Genomic DNA, 16,702 nt, shown 5'->3' on the forward strand with positions numbered 1-16,702 from the left:
CCTATCACTATACCTTGGTCTCTTCGCTTAAGCCATGGCCGCAACAAAGCCTTTATATGATTTTTATTTTGTTCACTCCCACTTTATGCTTACAAATATCATATAAAGTATATTTTTTTTGTCCTTTCAACTTTAATATTTCTTTAGATTTTGACAGTACTTTATATATATTCAAGCACTTAAGGATATCGATTTAAGATCTAATTTTTTATAATTATTTTTTATTTTAAGGTTTGGATCTAAAAATTTCTGCTAATAAGTTTCAGATCTGATATCATATAAAGGTCAGTTTTCTTTATTTAATTGTGTGTTTAATTTTAAGTCGATTGAAATTTTAATTCCTTTTTCATTATTTTTCAATTCAAGGCTCCAAGCTAGAGATTTAATTGAACAAGTATCAGGAATATCGTCCTAAAAAGGTTAATGTTTTTGTATCTAGCTCTTTCTTTTAAAAAATTATTCATTGATCTTTCTTTAAAATTATCTCTCTTTATTAAATTATGGATTTAAGAACACTATTAAAGAAGAATGATTCATATTTATATGTGTCGGATCAAAATTTTACACTTTAACAATTAAATCATATAACAAAATAAACTTCCGTCCTTAACTTATATTTTTATTAATCATTTTTATAAAATAAAATTAATAAAACTGTACTTGAAACAAAAAAATGAAGTGAATTACATTAAATTAAATTAATTATAAAGTAATTCTCGATCATTTCTTTTGCGGATTTTTCATTGAATAGAAAAGGACATATTAAAAATTAAAATGTAACACTATAACAATATAATTTAGGATAAATATTTTTCGTTGTGGGATTTAGAATATATATAATCGAGTTAGATAGAATTTTGTTGAAAATATATATTTCCATCTACTTTGATGGTGCATTATATTACGTCTAACGACACAATCTTCATTAAATAATTTTGTTTGCGATAGACTCAATTTTTTTTATTACATAAATGAATAATTAATTAACTGATTATTTTTTATTTGTTTGCTTGTTTCCTTTTATATTATTTTTGATGCATTTACAAAGTGTTAAACCTTATATAATATTACAGCATTATGTTATACTTTCTTAATTATTATTTTTGTTAGAGATTTTGGGAAGTTTTTTTTTTTTTTATCATATGACATGCTCTAATTATTGATTATGATTTTGATAATTATTGTCTGATAATTAGTGAAATAATTTTTATTATCTATATATATATGACAGACTTGGGTGAATAGTACATTTTGCTTTGAGCCTTGTTTGGTAAGGTCCAATAAAAAAAGACGTCGATTAAAATAAAAATAGATAATATTAATTAGTAACTAAATTAATCATAATTAGATTGTTTTTTATTTTATTTTTGTGTTTCTTATATTATTAGTTATTTTTAACCATGTAATTAAATGTTATATCAAAATAAAAAGCATTTAGTAATCAAATTTAAAAGTTGTGAGCTTGAAACTTTTATTGTATGAAAATACTTTTCAAACTTCTTTTTTTCATGATAAATCTAATTAAGATGGTTACATTTTAAAAAATTATTTAGTATTTAACTATCTTTTTTAAAAAATCTATGCAAAAGCAAATTGTTAAGAAAGCAAACAAATTATGAAAACACAATATCTATTACTTATGGTAGAAATTTAGTATGAGAAAAATTTTAATCACATATTGATGATTTTTTTTTTTTAAAAAAAAAGAATTTTCATTGTTTATAACAAACAGAAACTTTATGAAGACGTATTTGTAATTTATAAATGTTATAGACTCAACATTTTAAATGTTTTTAAGCATTAATTTGTCGTAGTAAAGATAACGGGTCATGTTTTATTATTTGTTAAAATTTTAATACTATCCTTTGAGATCATCTAATCAAGTTCCTTGTTGGATATAAATTTTAATTTGTCATGATAAACAGTTAAATTTTTATCAAGAAATATCTTGATACCTTGGTTGCACCTTGTAAATACTATATTTTCTATGCTATGTCTATTAAAATCAAGTATAATTTTTTATTAACTATGCTAAATCACAAATTTTTTACTATGAACATGGACTAAGAGTACCCATTAATCTTTCAAGCATGTTAATGTGAGTTCTGTTAATGATCTATTTTGTCTCACAATATTAGTAATTTTGATCGTATCACTTGTAGATGAATTAGTCAAATATATAATATGATCAAAATGACTCATATTAGTTAGACAGATAAGTCCATTACCCGAATTCATTTAACATTTTTGAGAAGTTAAATGATACTTTTAATTTGAATTCATAGCAAAGCGTTTTGTGATTAAGTAAAAGTGAAATTTTTTCTTCAGATCTGTTTTTAATATGGACACATAAAAAGTATAGTATTTACCTGTTGCAATTGAGGTCTCATTATTATTCTTGATGAAATCTTAATTTTTTTCTTAATCACGATCCACGATATACTAAAATTTACAACGAGGAACTTGATTAGTACTCTAGCAAGGAGAAGCAAAAGTATTGAAAATATGCTTGCTTTCAAAGAAAAAAGATGATAAAAATATGTTATAAGAATTTGAAATTCACTGAAGAAATATATTAATATTATAATAAATATAAATAAGAATCAATAACTTTTAAGAATATAATAGTTAAATGTAAAAAAAATGTAAAAGGTGTTGAACCCACACTATAGGGATATTGTGAATTTTATAGGGATTTTTTAGGAATTAGTATGAAAATTTGCAAGAAAATAAGTATTATGCGAATTTTCATACTAATTTTCAGGAAAATTCTCATGTAACTCACGACTTTTTTTATAATGTCATTATATTTAAATTTCGAATATGCATCCATTAAAATTTTGTTATGACAAAGAAAAATTTAAAAGATTTTACATTCATACGTAAGTAAATAATGTTTTACTTATCAAAATTTTACCATAAGCAATAGCTATTGTGTTTCAAGATTCATTTTTCCCTTTTTGATTTACTTTCGTATAATTTTTTAAGGTCATTTTTCATTTTAAATTCGATAATAATAAAATGCTAATAATTTTTCAAATTGCTACCAACTTGTCATTATATTTTTTTTAAATAACATTTTAATACAATATATTTTTAAGAATTTAAAGTTCACAAATTCTAATTTAATTATTAAGTGAATTTGATTTTGGCAAAGTATTAAACTATATAGTAGCTAAAAATATTAAGGAAGATAACAAACATAATACTCGAATCATCCAAGTTTGATCAATTTAATTAGAAGTTGGGGATGCAACTCAAATGGTAGAGCAATGCGCTTTGCATGGGTTTCGATCCCTCACATCTCCATATTCTTCAAATTCGTAATATTTTAAAGGAAAAATTACATAAATTAATATATTTTAAAAAATAATTACTGATTTTAGCGATACTTTTTATTTATTACCATTTATAGCAATACTGTGATAAATTTGTAATATGTATTAAAAGTGAATTATTTATGCAATATATTTGAATTATAATTGTTTTTGAAATATATTGTGTTTGTTTGGTAAAAAAGGGTCACATTGTATTATAAGTGTATTAAAATGTGTGATAAATGTAATTATCCATCATTAAAACTTGTATTATATGTGAATAATAAATTGTTCTTTGTAATATGTATTAAAATTGTATTATAAATGAATTAAAAGCGATCAAGTGAAAAAAAAATATTGTTGCTATAAATGGTAAATATTTTATTATTATAGCACATTTATGTAAATTTTTCTATTTTAAATCATAAGAAAAAAGTCACTATGATTAATCTAAACCCGACAGAGGTCTCTTAAATTGTCCCAAAAATAAATAAAAAAAAATTTAAAAACAAAACGAAAACACACTTCTAATAAAGCCCAATCCAATCACCCAATTATGTCCATGGGCCGCTAAAAGATCCGGATCCAGTTATAAAATTGTCGGGTCGGTTCATATAAGTACGCCACCCTTCAACGCCCTTTCTTGCTGCAAATATTTGGGTTTTTAGGGTTCTTACAGTTTCTTGATTTTGTATTCATTGATTGAAGAATCACGATGTTTTTATCCCATCGGCATCGAAGCCCAGGTACTTTGCCTCCTTCATTTTCATTTATTTAATTCTAATCTGTTCCAAGAACTTGCAGTTTGATGAGATTATATTGTTAAAAGTGTTATTCATTTTGATTTTTGATATCTCCCTTGTGTGTTTTTTTCCCGATGAAAACTCTTACACGAACCGATCTAAGCTCGTTGAATTTGATGAAATTCACTTTATTTTCCCTTTGAACTGTAGTTTTAGTAATTTTGTTTTACAGGGACATTGTTGTAGTGGTAAGAGCGAGAGTGTGTGTTAGGAGAACATACTAGTTTGAATCCTGCTCTAGATAAAAACATGATTTAAGTCCTTCGCTGTTTCTTGGTTATGGGAGTTGGACAATTTTAGTCTTTTCATATATGGAAAAATGATTCTTAATGTATGGAAAAATTGATCATTTAAGTTCTTTATATATACATGTAACTGATATAGTCCTTTTTGTACATATGAAGGACTAAAATGATGACCAACTTAGGGATTTGGTTGATTTTGGATTATAAGCGCGTTTAATGTTTACCAAATGCTTAGATAAGGTAGAAAGTGCTTATAAGCCAGTTTGACCAGCTTATATGCTTAGCCAAACACTCTCTAATGTCTTCCACTTCACCATATCTACTACCACTATCTGTGATTCAGAAATGGTAAGTACATGTACAACCTTCTACCTATGTTTCTTTTGGGTCATGGTACTCTACTTATCTATTGTTTTCTATAGCTTAAGTGCATGAGAAGGAACATGTTTATTTGTTAAGTTTTAGGTCTACACCAGTTAATAAATAGAAACTATTTTACTGTCACAAAAATGACATAGAGTGTGCCATGGTAGCTGGTTGGGTAATGTTCATAACCTCTGAATGATCCATCAATACTGAAATGTCCCATTTGAAGCTTTCTCTCCTGGATTTATTACTTCATTTCCCGAGAGATTTAAAGAATGTATAACCTCTCTATCTCCACGAGTTAGGGGTAAGGGGAAGGTTTGTGTGCACTCTACCCTTCCTTGACCCCAGTTTGTGGGATTTTACTGGTTATGTTGTTGTATTGGGTAGTTCGATATTCCGTTGGCTTCAGACTGTTTCAACTCCATAGCCTTGCAATCTACTTTTTTGTAGTTGCTTCCCGTGGCACTGGTTTTGTATCATGGTTTTGCAATAGTTCTATTTGGATAGTTGAAAATGAACAATGTGCTTGTTGAGACTTTAGTTACAAAGGTGTTTGGAATAATAAATGTCTGTTTGTAACTGAACCTCTATTGAAATAATCAAAAGAAGAAGTAGAAGAAATTTCTGACAAAGAAAAGCTCTTTTAGGATCCTTATGCTAAAGGATAGGAAATTGCTTTATTGTTTAGGAGTAGTGCTACTTTCAGTTTCTGAAACCAATTAGATATCTCCTATGTAGTGTCCTTGCTATGCAGAACTATGTTTATTTGTGAGAAAGTTTGTATAACACGTGACGCCGTTGGTTGCTTAACATCTGTTGTGTCTTCTTAATTGCAGGCTATGGGGGACTTCTTGGTCAGGTGATTGTTACAGGTTCTGCATAAGGACTTGGTCCTTCTCTCAGGCCTGTCATCAGTCACTTGCAAGTAGGTGTCTGTGAACATGTGTTCCGCTTTGGAATAAAAGAAATGAAATTTGGGTTTTACTGACTCCTACTTAAGCAAATAACAAATACATCACTCTTCAAATACACCAGCTTTTGATGTTTTTTTTGCATGGAAAGCAAGTGCAAATGGAAATCATCTGTAGAGCTAACTTTTGGACCTTCAGATTGCAGTACAAAAGTATATAGAATTTCCGTGTGATGACTCAATCATCGTGTGAAAATATGTGCTTGAGGTGGTGACATTTGGCGGTTAACGGCTCAACAATCAGTGGTTTTCAAGAAGCAATTCATCATACCTCGATCTAATCAGAGGCTAGAGAAATGCGTTGGTTTAGGGAGCATGGCAGGAAGTGTTGCAGGTGTGTCTCATTGCATCCTGCTGTTTTTTGGACTGCTATTGGAGTGCACTGCTAATGAATTCGTCTCTTTATCAATTATTTTGAAGAGGTATAGTAACTCATCTGAGAGAAATGCAGAGACGTGGAATTATTAGATTTTCATCTTCAAATGAAGGTTTATAGAACCACAGTAACTTTAGAAGCACTTCTCCAGAGTAAAGCAGAGCTTCCAAATTAGATTTCCTTTTAGCTGTGCTTCTTCTAAGATTCTCCTAGTCTTTCTAGGTTACTATGTTGAGCAGAAAGACATTGTCCAAGTCACCATATTTTCCAGTAAAAGTTTAGGTATGTTTTTGTTTTCAATTTTTCCTGTGCATGCTGTACTGCACCTTAAGTAGAAGCATTGTAGTTGATGATTCGTGTAGTTTTCATCACATTTGGCGTCCCTTAGCTCAAACCCTCATTCCATCATTGTTTCATGTGCATCTTGCGATAAACTAGTATTAGTGAGTTGTGTTGAAACAATGAATACTATTTTTTATCACATTAAAATAACTTAACTTTATCTGGATTGAGAGTGATCTATCATGGATGATCATTCCTGCAGGTTCTTCTGTTGGTGCCAGTGTTCTAAGACCCCCGTTGAATCTTATTCTTCATGCCCAGCTGCCTCATCTAATGGAGAGTTCAGTTGTATGCGTTCCTTGTAGGATTAGTACTAAAAAAACAGATAACAAAAAAAAATGAATCAGTAATTAAGGGGCTCTTGAAAACAAGAAAGAGGAGAGGTGTAGTAGGCTCAATCATAGTCGTGTTACTTCTCTAATTTTATCTTCTCTGATCAACAAAGGTTGTGTTACTTCTCTAATTTTATCTTCTCTGATCAACAAAGGTTGTTTTATTTATAACAACAAAATAAATTTATTACTCTTTTCACTTTATCCTTGCTTAGAGTTCTCTCTCTCCCGTAATGTTTCCATTCAAACCAACAATCTCTGGTGAAAAAGAGTGATGATGGCAATTGGCTAGACATAGCCAAGTAGCTCATACAACGAATTGAGACCAATCAATTAATGTTTCATCATTTTGTATACATAAAACAATAAAAGTTTGTTGCTAAATTAGCGATGAATTATCAAAAAATAAAGTTAGCTATGGGCTGTTAATGAAAAATTAACAAAAATCTTAACTAATTGATATCTTTTTTAGTAGCTAGATTGCAAAACTTCAATTGCAATTCATGTAAATTAAACAAGTGACTGCTTTACCAATATTTGTTGTTGCAGCGTCCGCCGAAGATTGGCGAAAGGCTCTTGACAAGGTGGTTCCCGCCGTCGTTGTTCTCTAGACCAATGCTTGCCAAGCATTTGACACTGAGTCTGCTGGTGCATGTTATGTTACGGGCTTCGTCGATTTTCTCTATGATGCATATGTAATATACGGAGGAAGAAGCAAAGAGAAAGGAGGAACCCCGATGATATATATCTCAATATACAGGTACATGACTGCATTCACTAGCTTCGTATAATTAATTGGTACCACTTTTGGGAAGTACTAGAACTGGGGTTATGGGAATTTACTTTTAGCATTTCGACTTGATGAATTGGTTATTTATATCTTGATATAGAACGTGCCTAGAGTCTAAATATTTAAACTAAACCAGAGGTCATTATGTTCAAGGGTCATATTACATGTATATTGTGCAGAGTTCCAGTTTCTATGATCCCCATCGTCCTCATACTTGCTCCAGGACATGGTATATCATACAGTAATTCTGCATCAACATATCTTAGTATATAGGACTATCCAGCAATACTGGCACCACAGAGAAAATGTTCCCTTCGAGCAATGTGACCAAAATGATCTCTTCAGACATTTTAACAGTAAATTAGTAACATTTCACAACATTCTCAATAATCTTTTTAAAAGGATTTTGCACTATAATTTGACAGTCTTTATGTTTTTTTTTCCTTTTTCGAAACCATGGCTCTTTTATAGCCATTATCAGTGCAATAGTGATGAAACTGACTTACAAGTTTGTACCTCCGCAGCACCACGCGTGGTTCTATGTATGCATAAGTATTTGCATACGTCTATTATCTTTTAAGGTTTCTATACTCGTGAAACTTCTATGTGCCTTGATTGATATTTTTATTCTTCCAGACATCCTGTAGCCATAACCTACGTTTGAAGTGCTTCCAAAAATGGATTGGACAAGGCATGGATACAAGAGTCAAATGCCGCAGTCAAATTAGTCGCCAAATGATTAATCAATCAACCACAAATAGACTCGGCACTGGTGACTGCATAAAAGTGATGCTCCTACAAGGCCTGCCTTAAGTAGCATGTCCTCAGGTAAGCACACACTTGTCTATGAGTTCAACCGAGCCCAATATCTTTAATGTAAAAATTAATTCTTGGATCAACCTGTGTATACTGGTGAATCAGAAGATCACCCTGACTACCCGTTTATTAGGGAAGGAGCAACTATATAAAAGAGATGGAATAGATATTGCATCAAGCGAGAGGATATTTGTGACACTGAGCCCAATATTTTAACAAAAAATTTAATTCTTGGATCCACCCTTGTATACTAGTGAATCAAGTAGATCACCCTGATAACCCGTTTATTAGAGAGGAAGGGGTATATAAAAGAGTTAGAATGGTTAATGCATCAAGCGGGAGGATATTGATGACCATCCCTTCGGATCATTTCAGGCCAATATTGGCGGAGAATGATCTGGAGAGAAATCAAGGTGTTTTTGTTGTAGAAGTTGTTGACAGGCAATGGGGTGTGCATTGGACCCATGTTGCTGGAATTGCAGGACAAGCAATCTATGGTGCTCTCAGGTGGTTATGAAGATGATGAGGATCATGGAGAATGGTTTCTCTACAGAGGGAAAGTATGTGTTAAGTATCCCTTCATAGATGAATTTTCAATATTTCTGGTTAGTTTTGAAGGTACTACTTCATACTCTAGGCATGTATGTATAGGCTGATTGATAATATTTTGCACTTGAGAGTTTTTCATCATCAGATATCTACAGATATACATTCATAAAAAATAAGAACAATAACCTAGAAAAATGTAGATTATTTGCAACAACATATTAAAAACATCGAGTTAGTGTAAAAATTCTTTACCCTATAGTACATACACAAGTTATTTCCCTTTCGTAAGAATTAATGTTGATTAGCACTAGAATGGTTTCCTTCACAAGGTCTAATTCCGTGACAGTTAATTGTAAGATTTTTGGTAACTTCAGGAAGTTTACAATATTTATGGTTTTGATTTCTACATTAGAACAAGTTACCTAGTTTAATTATTAGGAATCTTTCTAGTGTTTATGTATATACACACCTTAGTTAATTACATTTGACGAAGTTAATTTCTATACCTTGACATCTTTTAGAGAGCTGTATATTATTCAACCTAGTTGACAAAATCAGCGGACAGAATACAATGAAGGGTCAAATTTAAAAGGAGATGGGAAAAGAAGAGGTAAAGAAGGTACCTGCAACCACTGTGAACTCCTGGCGCCTACCTCTATGAATTCCACTCACTAGTAGACAACATATTACCTCCTAAGCGAGAACAAGAAAAATATAAGTGGCAATAAATAAACAAATCTTACATAGAAGAGAAAAAAGAGAAATACCTCTCAATAGTGAATGCTCTCGTGTGAGTACTAATAAGATGGAAACAAACCTAGATTAGGAATCAAAGTGCGAGATTTCGGTTGCTGTCGTAGGGAAGCATCTGAAAGGCTAAGCTGAAAAAGAAAAGAGTGGAACAAGCAGAAGTTATTACTTTTCCTCTCTTAATATGGATAAGAGGGTTGGGTTTGGGTTGGGCCGTATTTCTCCATCACAAACATTGTTGATATACGGCCCAACCCAAACCAAACCCTCTATCTATAATTAGGATAGGAAACTAAATAACTTCCTCCTCTTCCGCTTTTCCCTTTTCAGCTCAGCTTTGGAGATGCTTCCCTTCGGCATTCATCAAAACCTCACACTTTGATTCCTCATTTGGGTTTGTTTCCATCTTTCTCCTTTCCGTCTCCGTATGTCGCAGCTCACACGAGAGCATTCGCTTCTGAGATGTATTTTCTTTTTTCTTCTACTTTATCTTACTTTTTTTTCCATTTCTTGCCATTGGTAATTTCTTTATTCTTGCTTAGGAGGTAATGTGTTTTCCATCATTGTGTGGAGTTAGTGGAGGTAGCTGTTAGGAGTTCGCAGTGCGATCACATGTACTTCCTTGACCTCTTTATTTCTTCTCTTGTCTCCTTTTAGAGCTGATCCTTCTTTGTATTTTGTCAACTAGGTAGAATAATATACAGATCTTCAAGGTATAAAAATTAAATTCCATCAAATATAATTAACTAGGTGTATATATACATAACTACTGGAAAGTTTTCTACCTAGATAAGTTTCTCTCATGTAGAAATCAAAACTATAAATATTGCAAACTTATTGTAGTAACCAAATACTTACATTGAGGAAAAGAATATGCACCAATAAGAACCAACCCTTCATGTTGAACATGTCATTATTTGGCACCCCAAAAGCCATGGAATGCCAACTACACCACGGAGTGCACCATAAACCAAAATAAATATAGGCAAAAGGTTGTACATAAACTTAAGAGATGAATATATTAGTTATTCTCCCATTTGGATTTCGATTTTCATCCCTTGTTGGTATTGGGGCCCAATCAAATTCGGATTCACGACATGAGAAGTCCCACGCCAAGGGTAAAGCTCTCCCTAACAAAGACAACTATGTATCCAGTAGGACTCTGACCCGAAACTTTAGTTAAGCATGAGTATATAGTAAGACATCAATGATCGAAACAATATCATTAGAGTATATTTGGTTAAAAAAAAAACTTAAAAAGTCAAAATACAATTCATTTTGACTTGTTGTGTAGTTGTTTAAAAAACTCTTTAGTTCCTCTCCTACATATTGCCCACCATATAGCTGCAGGTACAATTCTCCAGTTTTGGGAATTTACTATTAGCATTTCAACTTTGATGAATTGCTTATTTATATCTTGTTATAGAACGTGCCTCGAGTCTGAAGTATATAAACTAAACCAGAAGGCTCATAGTACATGTATATTGTGTAGAGTTCTAGTTTCTATGATCCCCATCATCCTCATACTTGTTCGAGGACACGATATTTAGTTCTGCATCAACATATCTTAGTATATAGGCCGATCCAGCAATACTGGCAACACAGGAAAAATGCGCCGTTCAAGCAATGTGACCAAAATGATCTCCTCAGACATTCTAACAGTAAATCAGTAACATTTCACAACATTCTCAATAATCTTTTTAAAAGGATTAGACAGTCTTGTGTTTTTTTGAAACCATGGCTCCTTTATAGCCATTCTCAGTGCAAGAAAGTGACTTACAAGTATGTACCGCCGCAGCTGCACCCGTGGTTCTATGTATGCATAAGTATTTGCATACGTCTATTATCTTTTAAGGTTTTTATACTCGTGAAACTTCTATATATCTTGATTGATATTTTTATTCTTCCAGACATCCTGTGGCCATAACTTACGTTTGAAGTGCTTCCAAAAATGGATTGGACAAGGCAAGGATACAAGAGTCGAATGCCGCAGTCAAATTAGTCGCCAAAATGATTAATCAATCAACCACAATAGACTCTGCACTGGTGACTGCATAAAAATGATGCTTCTACAAGGCCTCAAGTAGCATGTCCTAAGGTAAGCTCACACTTGTCTATGAGTTCAAGCGAGCCCATTATCTTTATCGTAAAAATTAATTCTTGGATCAACCTGTGTATACAGGTGAATCAAGAAGATCACCCTGACAACCCGTTTATTAGGGAAGGAGCAGCTATATAAAAGAGATGGAATAGATATTGCATCAAGCAGGAGGATATTTGTGACACTGAGCCCAATATTTTAACAGAAAAAATTTGATTCTTGGATACACCTTGTATACTGGTGAATCAAGTAGATCACCTTGATAACTCGTTTATTAGGGAAGGAGGGGCTATATAAAAGAGCTGGAACGGTTAATGCATCAAACTGGAGGATATTCCTGACCACCTCTTCGGATCATTTCGGGCCAATATTGACGGAGAATGATCTGGAGAGAAATCAAGGTGTTTTTGTTGGAGAATTGTGGACACATCACTTGAATTGCTGACAATGGGGTGTGCATTGGCCCCACGTTGCTTGAGTTGCAGGACAAGCAATCTAGGGTGCTCTCAGGTGGTTATGAAGATGATGAGGATCATGGAGAATGGTTTCTCTACAGAGGAAAGTACATGTTAATTATCCCTTCACAGATGAATTTTCAATATTTCTGGTTAGTTTTGAAGGTACTACTTCATATTCGAGGCATGTACGTATAGGCTGATTGATAATATTTTATACTTGAGAGTTTTTCTTTATCAGATATCTACAGATAGACATTTATATAAAATACGAACAGTAACTTAGAAAAAAGTAGATTATCTGCTACAGCATACATACAAAAAAACATGGATTTAGTGTAAAGTTCTTTACCCTATAGTACATACACAAGTTAATTCCCTTTTGTAAGAATTAATGTTAATTAGCACTAGAATGGTTTGCTTCACAAGGTCTAATTCCGTGACGTTCAATTGTTAGATTTTTGGTAACTTCAGGAAGTTTACAATATTTATGGTTTTGATTTCTACATCAGAACACTTACCTAGTTTAACTCTTACGGATCTTTCTAGTGGTTACGTATATATACACCTAGTTAATTACATTTGACGAAGTTTAATTTCTATACCTTGACATCTTTTAAAGAGTTGTATATTATTCTACCTAGTTGACAAAATCAGTGGACACAGTACAATGAATCAGTGGACACAGTACAATGAAATGGTCAGATTTAAAAGGAGATAGGAAAAGAAATAAGGAGGTAAAGAAGGTACCTGTGGTTGCACTGGGAACTCCCGGCTGCTACCTCCATGAACTCCACTCACTAGTAGATAATACATTACCTCCTAAGCGAGAACAAGGAAAATATCAGTGGCAATAAATGAACAAATCTGAGTGAGATAGAGAGAACAAAAAAGAAATACCTATCAATAGTGAATGTTCTTGTGTGAGCTCTGATATGCAGAGAAGGAGACAAACAAGATGGAAATAAACCTAGATTAGGAATCAAAGTGTGAGGTTTCAGTGGCTGCAGGGGGAAGCATCTGAAAGGCTAAGTTGAAAAAGGAAAGAGCGGAACAAGCGAAAGTTATTAGGTTTCCTCTGTTATAGATAGAGGGTTGGGTTTGGGTTGGGCCGTATTTTCTTCATCACAAACACCGTTGATATACAGCTTAACCCAAACCAAACCCTCTTATCTATAATAAAGATAGGAAACCAAATAACTTCCGCCTCTTCTGCTCTTTCCCTTTTCAGCTTAGCCTTTCAGATGCTTCCCTTCGACATTCATCGAAACCTCACACTTTGGTTCTTCAGCTGGGTTTGTTTCCATCTTTCTCCGTATGTCACAACTCACATGGGAGCATTCACTACTGAGATGTATTTCTTTTTTGTTCTCTTTATCTTAGTTTTTTTTTTCATTTCTTGCCATTGATAATTTCTTTTTTCCTCCTTAGGAGGTAATGTGTTGTCCACCAGTGTGTGGAGTTCGTGGAGGTACTGTCAGGAGTTCGCAGTGCGACCACATGTACTTCCTTGATCTCTCTATTTCTTTTCCTTTCTCCTTTTAGATGACCCTTCTTTGTATTATGTCAACTAGGTAGAATAATTTACAGGTCTTCAAGGTATAAAAATTAAATTCCGTCAAATATAATTAACTAGGTGTGTATGTACATAACTACTAGGAAGATTTCTAAGAGTTAAACTAGATAAGTTGTTTTGATGTAGAAGTCAAAAACCATAAACACTGCAAACTTATTTTAGTAACCAAAAATCTTACAATGAGGAAGAGAATATACACCAATAAGAACCAACCCTTCATGTTGAACATGTCCTTATTTTGCATCCCAAAAGCCATGGAATGCCAACTATATCACGGAGTGCACCAAAATAAATATAGGCAATAGTTCTATTTGGACAGTTGAAGATGAATAATGTGTTTACTGGGACTCGTCCTGCAAACGCGCTTGGGAAACTGAGGTTACTCTCTACTGAAATCATCCAAGGGAAGAGAAAGAATTACTTCCGATTAAAAAAGAACGTTTTAGGATCATTTTACTATTGGGTCAGAAGTTGATTTGTAGTGCTACTTTCTGTTTTTGAAACCAATTAGATATAGTGTCCTTGCTACGCAGAACTAATTTATCTGTGAGAATCTTCGTATTACATAAGATGCTGTTGGTGCTTAATGCGAGAATTCTTGGTTACATGATTGCTACAGGTTCTGGAATAATGTTTTTGTTCAGGCATTTCATCAGGTACTTGCAACTTGCAAGTAAATGCTTGTGGACATTTTGAGGTGTTTTTGAACGGAAAACAAATGAAAATGGAAATCATCTGCCGGAACAAGCTTTTGGACCTTCAATTTGCAGTACTAAGCATATGTAATTTTTGTATGATGACTTAGTTACACGGTGATTCTATGTGCTTCAAGCGGTGACAGCTTTATTACATGCGCCTTCAAATGTGTGATTTATTATGTAGATGTCTTTGATTAATGGCAGATGGCTCAACAATCAGTGCTGCTCAAGAAGCAATTCACAATATCACTGATCAAGCAATACCATAACCGAACCAGAGGCTAGGGAAATTCTTGGTTCACAGAGTCTTCGCCATTGCATCCTGCTGTTTTTGGACTGGTATTGGAGTGCATCGCTCATGAATTCGTCTCTTTATCAATTTTTTTGATGAGGTAATATTACCTCATTTAAGGGAAATGCAAAGACTTGGGAGTTCTCATCTTCAAATGAAGGTTTACAAAAGCAAGGGAACTTTAGAAGCACTTTCCCAGAGCAAATTAAGCACTGCATCTGAGTTTTTTGTAAAGTTGTGCTTCTGCTAGAGATTTCCTGGTATTTTAAGGGGAATATGTTGAGCAGAAAAGCGTATTTTTCCTGTATAAGTTTCCGTATATATCTAAACCTCAAGCAGAAGCATTTTAGTTAATGATTTATGTAATTTTCATCACGTTTGGCGTCCTTTTGCTCAAACCCGCTCTTCCCATCATTGTTTCAGGCACATTTGGCTATTGAAATCTAGTGAGTTGTGTTGAAGCAGTGCCCCTGATATGGTGAAATGGATGATAACAAAGCAATGAACGGCGAGGGCACTGAGTAAAAAGTAATGTCTCTTGGTAATTCGTCATTGAAAGTCTCTTGTTCAAGTCCATCAGGAATGATGAGAGGAGAGAGGGAGAAGCAGAGCTCGAGGAATAAGCCTACATCCGTGTAAGGCATATAGTGGTAAAACTTACTCGAGTGTTTACCCCGATTCAGTACTCCTTATGGTAAGTCTTACCACGAAGCATTTTGTTGCACTTCAATCATTCTCTTGAAGAGGCATGTTTACCTATGAGGATGATGAAAAAAGCAGTGGTTAGGTTTTTAGGTAGATAGATATGTAGTGCAGTAAAGTTTGACAATATTGTATTGGATAAGGGATATGATTGACTGTCAAGTTTGAAATATTGAACCTTACATTAATCTTTAGAGGAAAGAAGAAGTCTACCTTATGCAGAATCTCTCTTATCTGCTAGTAGTAGCAGGGACTCTTTATGTATTTTCAAGAAAGCAACTACGTTACTTGACTACTTCTTGTGTCCATCTTCCACTTTCCTACATGTTTTCACATTTAGTTATCAATAAACAGTATGATGATCTTATACATATATATACATAGAAAAAGAACGATAACTTAGGTGCGACGACATCTAGAGTTGTGAAGGTGAGTTAGAACGTGTTAATTTAGTGAGTTCGAAGTTAATTTAGTGAGTTCGAAGTTGCATGTGGAAATACATGACATCTCAAAAGCAGTACTGATTGATAACCCTTTCGGGGTGGCCCCGTGGTTTAGCTTGGGATTTCCACGTTGGAGGTTTTAAGTATGAAACCCTTTGCCTTTGAAAGCAAGAGGCTTGCGCTCAGCTCGGTGCGGGTTATCTATGTGATTTGCGAGTTATTGCATAGGAGCGGAGATTCTACCCTATGTGCACTCCTAGGCTAGTAACTGCAGGTTTACCTTGTCATAGAAAAAATATTGATTAACAAAATAGTATTCACACCTATCGATAAATCCAACGTTCCGTATATTATTATAAGTAAAAACATTGTCTCTGTCAAGGTTGTATATCGTTTTTCAACCGAAAGCTTAATTTTATGGGATAAGAATAACGTCTAAAGATGCCAATTAGTAAACAAAATAATAATTAAATTTAAACTTTTTTATTTTTAACTGGTGTCTATAGAACTCACATTGGATGTTCGACTAAATGCAGAGCCTATTCAGGAGGGGGAAAGGTCACTCCATACAAGATTTTCTCCATATTCAGGTTCGAAATATCTGATTAAGTGTAAGACAGTCTTACTACTACACCACTGCAGTTCTGAATTTTGTTTGGATAATTATAACGTGTTTATTTCATAATGTATAATATTATATTATATGATAGCGTATAATTTTAGTGAAATAAATTAGGTAACATCTCACCAATAAGTGAAATAAAGTTATGAATAAT

General features: G+C 33.2%; 2 long non-coding RNA genes across 11 annotated transcripts; both read left to right on the forward strand.

Moving 5' to 3' along the window:
* LOC114076431 lies at positions 1-598 on the forward strand. Its single transcript, XR_003577354.1, has 3 exons — positions 1-107; positions 232-284; positions 367-598. It is a non-coding gene; the product is annotated as an uncharacterized LOC114076431 (long non-coding RNA).
* A 3,321-nt stretch (positions 599-3,919) lies between these two features.
* On the forward strand, positions 3,920-15,778 carry LOC107014573. 10 transcript variants are annotated; one of them, XR_001456249.2, is made up of 8 exons: positions 3,920-4,063; positions 5,571-6,126; positions 6,303-6,362; positions 7,304-7,514; positions 8,181-8,372; positions 8,736-8,920; positions 11,570-11,757; positions 11,842-15,778. It is a non-coding gene; the product is annotated as an uncharacterized LOC107014573 (long non-coding RNA). The 10 variants fall into 10 exon arrangements; XR_003577166.1 differs by lacking the exon at positions 6,303-6,362 and having other exon boundaries at positions 5,571-6,038; positions 11,842-15,097; positions 15,205-15,778; XR_003577169.1 differs by lacking the exon at positions 6,303-6,362 and having other exon boundaries at positions 5,571-6,038; positions 11,842-14,828; positions 15,205-15,778.
* Positions 15,779-16,702: the final 924 nt, after the last annotated feature.

This window comes from Solanum pennellii, chromosome 3, assembly GCF_001406875.1.
Source record: "Solanum pennellii chromosome 3, SPENNV200".
Classification (NCBI taxonomy): domain Eukaryota; kingdom Viridiplantae; phylum Streptophyta; class Magnoliopsida; order Solanales; family Solanaceae; genus Solanum; species Solanum pennellii.